Source organism: Suricata suricatta, chromosome 12, assembly GCF_006229205.1.
Source record: "Suricata suricatta isolate VVHF042 chromosome 12, meerkat_22Aug2017_6uvM2_HiC, whole genome shotgun sequence".
NCBI classification, from domain to species: domain Eukaryota; kingdom Metazoa; phylum Chordata; class Mammalia; order Carnivora; family Herpestidae; genus Suricata; species Suricata suricatta.
The window spans coordinates 82,217,946-82,226,111 of NC_043711.1; positions in this window are offsets into that span (position 1 = coordinate 82,217,946).

An 8,166-nucleotide genomic window follows, 5' to 3' on the forward strand; every position below is an offset into this window, starting at 1 on the left:
TGTCTAGATCTGAGGTATATGACTTGAAGAACCCTGCAAACAGTTCTCTCTCTTCTCCCTCCCACTTCTAGTCCTCTATCTGCCTCTAAGCTAGCTGGCCTCAGTTTCTCTTTCCATAAATGTGGGGATTTGAGTCATAGCTAACTTTACTGTCTACTAAGTGCCCAACCCTGTGCTCTGTGTCTTGTTTACATGTCACTGAGTCCTCAAGACACCCCTTGGAAGCAAGGTCTCTTATAATGCCCAGTTTATATATGGGGAAACCAAGACTCACTCGGAGAGATGTAGCAACCTGCCCAAAGACTCAGCCAGAATGTGTAGAGCTGGGCTTCAAACCCAAGACTGACAGACTCCAAAGTTCCTACCTTGTCTTACGATCACTAAGCTCTCACCAGCTCTGATAGGCCAGGGTTTGGGCCTTTTGTTAAAATCACTTCTTCAAGGCTCCACTTTTCATCTCAGCCACTACTACCCTATCCAGGCTGCTAGCCTCTGTTGCATGGATGATTGCATCAGACTTCTCTTTGATCGCCCTGCTTTCTCTCTCTCCACCATGATCCATTCCCTTGCCAGCAGACCAATGGATCTTTCTAGAGCCTCAATCAGATTATGCCAATTTCCTGTTTAAAACTCTAGTGGCTTCCACTATCTCCCAGAATGAAATCTAAAGTTTCCTTGGTAGATTTCAAGGTTCTACATGATACAGCCTGCATCTCCTGCCACTCCTCTCATTCTACTCCCGCCACACTTGCCCTGTTTCTGCTGCTCCATCATGTAAACTAGTTCCTGCCATAGAGCCTTTGCCCTTGCTGTTCCCAATGTCTAGAATGCTCTCCTCCCAGATTTTCATATGGCTGGCCCCTCCCTCCATTTACCTTTGTCCAAAAGTTATTTCCTCAGGACTTCCCTGGCCAATCTGTCTAGAATAGCCCCCACCCCAACCCCACAACATTTTAGTCCTTTATTCATCATTTTTATCTGTCATCCTTGATGTTATATTAGATATTTCTCTTTTTTTAAGATTTTATTTTTAAGTAATCTCTACAAACCAACATGGGGGCTCAAACTCACACCCCTGAGATCAAGAGTTGCATGCTCCACTGACTGAGCCAACAGGTGCTCCTAGGCATTTCTTTATTGTCTGTTCCCCTCATTAAAAACAAAAGATGCACAAGGACAAGGATTTTTTTTTTCTGTTTTTTATTTATTTTTGAGAGACAGAGACAGCATGCGTAGGGGAGGGTCAGAGAGAGAGGGAGATACAGAATCTGAAGCAGGCTCCAGGCTCTGAGCTAGCTGTCAGCACAGAGCCCGACGTGGGGCTCGAACCCACAAACCATGAGAGCATGACCTGAGCCGAAGCTAGAAGCTGGATGCTTAACCAACTGAGCCACCCAGGCGTCCCGGGACAAGGATTTTTCTCTGTTTTGTTCACCGATACATCTACAGTGTCTAGAACTGCTCAGGAATTGCTCAATCAATATTTATTGAATAAACCGACAACAGCCCTTTGAGAGAACAAGACCCACTCTAGCCACCCCTCCTCCCATTCCAGGGAGGCATCAGTAAGGATCTGCCATGTAGGCAGAGCAACGGTAACCCAAGCACTGTGAAGCCCCATTTTCCTTTGTTTTAAGAGGAAGCTGAGACCATCTGTCATTGTCTGGGACAAATGAGAGAGGCAGTGGTTTGGAAATCTCAGTTGACACAGCAGGTATCTGGTGTGGCCCAGGAGAACCAGTTGGACCAGTTCTGTATCCCTTGGGAAGTCTGGAGTGGAGGTGCAGCTGCAGGTGCTCCCAACCCCCCAGGGCTGCCAGCAAATGCCCCCCATGGATCCTCAGGTCCTATAGGGTGGTAATAGAGAGACCAGCAGATTTCACCCCAGGGTTGGGGTGAACCCTGCTCACTGAGGATGGCTTACACATGGTCAGGCCCAGAATCCTGAGGCCAGGGGCTGAGGCCCAACTTCAGGGCCTTGAGCCCTTTGTAGAAACACAGAGAATAAAGTCAGGTACAGAGAGGGAAGGGGTCTTGTCCAAGGTCTCATCATAGCAAGGCTAAATCCAAATCTAGTTCTCCTGCCCCCCCCCAAGTCACTGCTCCCTCAGCCCACTCATTTATGCATCTAACAAATAGTTATCGAGTGTCTACTATATGCTAGGCATACTACTAGGCATTGACAATACATTGTGAACCAAACAGGTAATGATCTGTGGAGATCATTCCTCTGTGGAAGAAGCAGATGATTAACAGGAAAAAAAAAAGCAAATTATATAATACGTTAGAAGGTGATGAGTACTGTAGAAAAAAAGAAAAAGCGGGGGAGAGTAGAATGTGAGTGCTGCAGCGTTATACGGGGTGACCTGAAAAGCCTTACTCAGAAGGAAACACTTGACTCTGGGGAACAGAGCCTGTTGCATAGCTCAGATGAAGCGATGGAGTAGGCAGGCCCTGTAACCCACCATTAACTCAAGGGCAGGGGGCCTTCCAGAGCAGTCTGTGCACCCCGACCCTCATTTGCCCCTCTCAGTTTCTGCTGGGTATCTCCTACCCCTACTGCTAACTTTGCCCTGTTCCCAGGGAGGTCATCCCTGCTCCCGGGCTCATCACACGTCATTTGTTTGTGTTTATTTATGCATATCTCTCTATCCAGTCATTCATTTAGATGAAGGCAATGTAGAATAGAGAGGTTAAGGGGACTGTCTTTACAGTAAGACTCTCAGCTTTACCCCCACAAGCCGTGTGACCTTGGGCAAGCTGTTCAACTTCTCTGTTTCTCCAGCACCTAATATATAAAATGGGGACAACAATAATGCCCACTTCATGCAGGTGTGCAGGCTGACTGAGGTAACAGATGTAAACTCTCAGCTCAGTGTCTTGCTTAGTATGAAGTACTCAATATTTTACATTGTTTGTTGGGGGCTTCAAATGCCAGCCACATCACTTAATAATGGTATTGATGAGGGAGCCTGAGTCAGGCTGAGGGGCAAAGCACAAGCTAGCAAATGCCCACCCCCCCCACCATCTGCCTGGTGGGATCTGTGTGATATTCCTCAGACACTCCCAGCTACCCAAGAACAAAGGAAGGGGGTTTAAGTGCTTGCCATGGTAATGTGAGAAACCAAGGCAAATGAAAATTCTCTTACTGCCTATAGCCCATTGACAAGTCCTTGAAACCTGCAGAGCGACCTCCCTCGAGGAGCTCAGCTGCCTCCATGATGACACTTCGCTAGGGGCAAAAGAGAACCTTGACTTAACACTGTCCCAACCTGGAGGATCCTGTAAATCTACATCCTTTACCTCAACTGCCCCAGGATATATGCTGGAGGTCATGCTTCAAGCTTGTGGCTTGGAGCATCTAAGCCCCATATGCATCTGAGGGGTCTCATGACGGAGGTTTTATTAAATAGTGATAAATGGTGTTTCCCTAGCAACAGCTAGCCTCTGGAAACCTTGCTTCCAAAATTCCTTAGAGACATACTCTATCCCTGACTCTCTCCCAACCTGAGGGTATATAATGAGTTACCCATCAGGCCCCCAGTGCAGCTTTTCCTGCCCATGGGTCCTGTCCCTGTGCTTTAATAAAATCACCATTTTTGCACCAAAGACGTGTTTTTTTTTTTAATGTTTTATTTATTTTTGAGAGAGAGAGAGAGAGAGAGAGAGACAGCGTGAACAGGGGAGGGTCAGAGAGAGAGGAAGACACAGAATCTGAAGCAGGCTCCGGGCTCTGAGCTGTCAGCATAGAGCCTGATGCAGGGCCCGAACCTACAAAGTGTGAGCTGAAGTCGGACACTTAACTGACTGAGCCACCAGGGCAACCCGCCAAAGATGTCTTTAAGAATTCTTTCTTGGTCATCAGCTCCAGACCCCACGAACACCCCTCCCCCATTACCCCAAAACATCATCAGTATGACTTTGGGCAAGTCATTCAACCTCTCTAAACCTCTTTTTCCTCAGTTGTAATCTGTACCTACCTCATAGGGCTATAGTCAGATAATTAATGAGATATTCTTTGTTAGCCATCTGATTCAGAGTGAGGGCCCTTAGATGTCAATAATTATTATTCCTGTTGTTACTATTATTACTTATTTATTTTATAAATGTGTATCATATGCATATTCTGTGCCAGGCCCTTTACCTATGTTCTTATTGAATCCTCAAAATGGCCTGGTAAGGAAGATAGTGTCTCTCATAGTTAGGGAAACTGAGTCAGATGGCATCCCTTTCCACATGGCTGAATGACCAGAGCCTCAATTCTAATCTAGGTTTTCCTGTCATTACTTCAACACAATTTTTTGAAAATAAAATTCACATAACCAAATTCACCATTTTAACTATTTAACATATACAATCTAATGCTTTTTATTTGGGTTGTCTTTTAGAAAAATATTTTTTTAATTTATATTTGAGAGACTGAGAGAGACAGCGGGAGCAGGAGAGGGTCAGAGCAAGATGGAGACACAGAATCCGAAGCAGGCTCCAGGCTCTGAGCTAGCTGTCAGCACAGAGCCTGATGTGAGGCTCGAACCCACGAACCGTGAGATCATAACCTGAGCCGAAACCGGACGCTTAACTGACTGAGCCACCCAGGTGCCCCTAAACATTTTTTAAATGTTTATTTATTTATTTTGAGATAGAGAGAAAGCAGGAGAGAGGCAGAGAGAGAGTGGGAGAGGAGAGAGAATCCAACCAGGCTTGGCACTGTCAGGGCAGAACTCGAAATGGGGCTTGATCTCACAGACATGAGATCATGACCTGAGCTGAAGTCAAGAGTCAGACCCTTACCTGACTAAGCCACCCAGGAGACCCTTGTCCTCTTGTTTTTTTTTAGTTGTAAGCGGGTTTTTAAATATAAATATATTCTGCGGGCACCTGGATGGCTCAGTCAGTTGAGTGGCCAACTCTTGATTTTGGTTCAGGTTATGATCTCCCAAGTTCATAGGTTCAGGCCCCACTTTGGGCTCTGCACTGACAGAGTGGAGCCTGCTTGGGATTCTCTTTTCCCTCTCCTGTTGCTCCCCCACTCATATACACTTGCTCTCTCTCCCTCAAAGTAAATAAATAAATATTTCTTTTTTTTTTTTTTTTTAATCTAGGGGCACCTGGGTGCTCAGTCAGTTGAATGTCTGGCTCAGGTCATGATCTCATGGTTCATGAGTTTGAGCCATGTGGGTTCGTGGGTTTGTGCTGACAGCTCAAAGCCTGGAGCCTGCTTCCAATTCTGTGTCTCCCTCTCTCTCTCTCTCTCTGCCCCTCCCGTGCTCGTGCTCTGTCTCTGTCTCTCGAAAATAAACAGGGGCGCCTGGGTGGCTCAGTTGGTTAAGTGTCCCACTTTGGCTCAGGTCATGATCTCGCGGTTCTTGGGTTCGGGCCCGGCGTCGGGCTGTGTTGAACACTTGCTCAGAACCTGGAGCCTGCTTTGGATTCTGTGTCTCCTCTCTGCCCCTCCTTGATCACGCTCTGTTTCACTCTATATCTCAAAAATTAAAAATTAAAAAATTTTTAAAAAGAGAATAAACAAATGTTTTAAAAATAAAACATAATGAAAATTTAAAAATCTATATTCTGAATGTTAATTCCTTGTCAGGTAGGATTTGCCATTATTTTCTCCTATTTCATGGATGTCTTTTCACTATTTATTTGAGAGAGAGAGAGAGAGAGAATACGTGAGGGGAGGGGTCAGAAGAAGAGCGAGAGAGAGAATCGTAACTCAGGGTTCGATCCCACAATCTGACCTGACCTGGGTGGCTCAGTCGGTTAAATGTCCGACTTTGGCTCAGGTCAGTGGCTCACAGTTTGTGGGTTTGAGCCCCACGTCAGACTCTGCTGATGGCTCAGAACCTGGAGCCTGCTTTGAGTTCTGTGTCTCCCTCTTTCTCTGCCCCTCCCCCACTCATGCTCTGTCTCTCTCAAAAATAAATAATAAACAGTAAACTGTAGATGGAATAGTAATGCTTATTTCTTGGGGCTTTGGTGGATGGAGATAAGATGAGACTTTGTATGTGAAAGTACTTTGCAAAGTAACAAAAACTGTATGCTTCTCTTGCTCTTTTTACCAGAGAAGTTTTGTTTTTTTTTTAAATGTTTTATTTATTTTTGATACAGAGAGAGGCAGAGCATGAGAGGGGGAGGGGCAGAGAGAGAAGGAGACACAGAACCGGAAGCAGGCTCCAGGCTCTGAGCCAGCTGTCAGCAAAGAGCCCGACACGGGGCTCGAACCCACGAACGTGAGATCTGACCGGAGCCAGTCGGAGGCTTAACCAACTGAGCCACCCAGGCGCCCCCAGAGAAGTTTTAAAAATCACAATATATTTAGTAAAGTACACAAGGTATGTAAAGGACTGTTATCTTCATTATAAAGACAGGTAAATTTGTATACAGCCACATGACCACCACAGGATCTTGATATAGAACCTGTCTAGCACCCCACAAATATCATTCTGCCTGGTCTGTCACTCCTGAAGGTAACTGTTATTCTAACACCTACCGCCATAGATTAGTTTTGCCTGGTTTTGAACTCTGTATAAATTAAATCATACACACTTGAGTCTGATTTCTGTTAGCCTAATATCTGCAAATCAAGCAGGTTGCTGCATGTAATGATAGGACATTTTTTTCACATAATTTAAACATATATATTTATTTATTTACTTATTTATTTATTTTGAGAGAGAAAGAGAGAGAGAGGGAAGGGCAGAGAGAGTGGGAGAGAGAGAATCCCAAGCAGGCTCTGCACTGTCAGTACAGAGCCTGACATGGGGTTTGAACTCACAAATGAAGAGATCACAACCTGAGCCAAGAATCAGTAGTCGGACACTTAAACAACAGAGCCACTGAGGCACCCCTTTCACAGAATTTTTAACACCAGTCAGCCATGGCTTGGAAAGGCTGTGCATTTGCCCAAGAGACCAGGAAAAATGAATTCCAGGAAAACCCAGGCTCTCCTGTGTTGAATCAGCCCACCCTACGAACTTCTACCAACGCAGTTGGATTCTGAGCAAGGATCGCAGCTACCTTGCTTATATGTCACTGCTTCCTATCCCACACTCCAGGCAGACATCACAAATAGATCTCAGCACATATTGTGGGGAGTCCTGATGCAGCCTCAGAATTCTCAATCCAGCAGTCCGAGATGCGTGCACCATTTGATTAGTGCAAGATAAAATCTAAATGTTCTGTTATCACATCCCTAAGATGTTTTTCTAGGCTACCAAAGTTATGACACGAGGGCTTCTGCTATCATGCTGATGGTGGTAAGGCCTATAGTGTCTCCTGTTCATTGAGTCATGGCTTAAACCCAGCAAGGCTGTTGCTACCTGTATGCCTGATTGCAGCACGACTTTGATAAGAGGGAGGACACAACTTGCTTAAGTGTGGAGGGGTTGCTGTACCCATGAGGTAGCATGAATGAAGCCTCCTTACTGATATTTTTGTATTTTGATAAAAACATTGTAATATCTCAATTACAAAACAAGCACAAGTGTGACTTATGCTTCATAATTTATGCAGCTGTGAATCTTTTTTTTTAATTTTTTAATGTTTTGTTAAATTTATTTTTGAGAGACAGAGAGAGGCCATGCGAGCAATGGAGGGTCAGAGAGAGAGGGAGATTCAGAATCTGAAGCAGCATCCAGGCTCTGAGCTAGCTGTCAGCACAGAGCCTGACACAGGGCTGGAACCCACGAACCGTGAGATCGTGACCTGAGCCGAAACCAGATGCTTACCCGACTGAGCCACCCAGGCGCCCCTACAGCTGTGAATCTTGACAGTTCTGGCATATCTCTCATATTTGAAAAATTCCTTCCAACCTGGAAAGTTGGGTGAAATAAGCTTTCCCACCCTCTGGGAATGGTTCCTGGATATGCAGGCTGGGACTGGGGCTGGTTACAGTAAGAACAACAACTGAGGTATCTTTTTAAAATTTTTTAAATGTGAGGTATGTTTTTATCTACATGTAGATCATAGTGTGGGAAGGAGACAAGACTTGTATGTGAAATAATAGAGAAATTTTCAGTTAAACTTTCATTTATTTGAAACTCTCTTCCAAACAACTTTACAAATTTGGAAGATCCAGAAAGGAATAAAAAAGCATTTTGAGAAGCTATGTTTTTCTTTATTGGAGAGCATTTCAGACCCTCACTCAGCACTGGTTTACCCTTT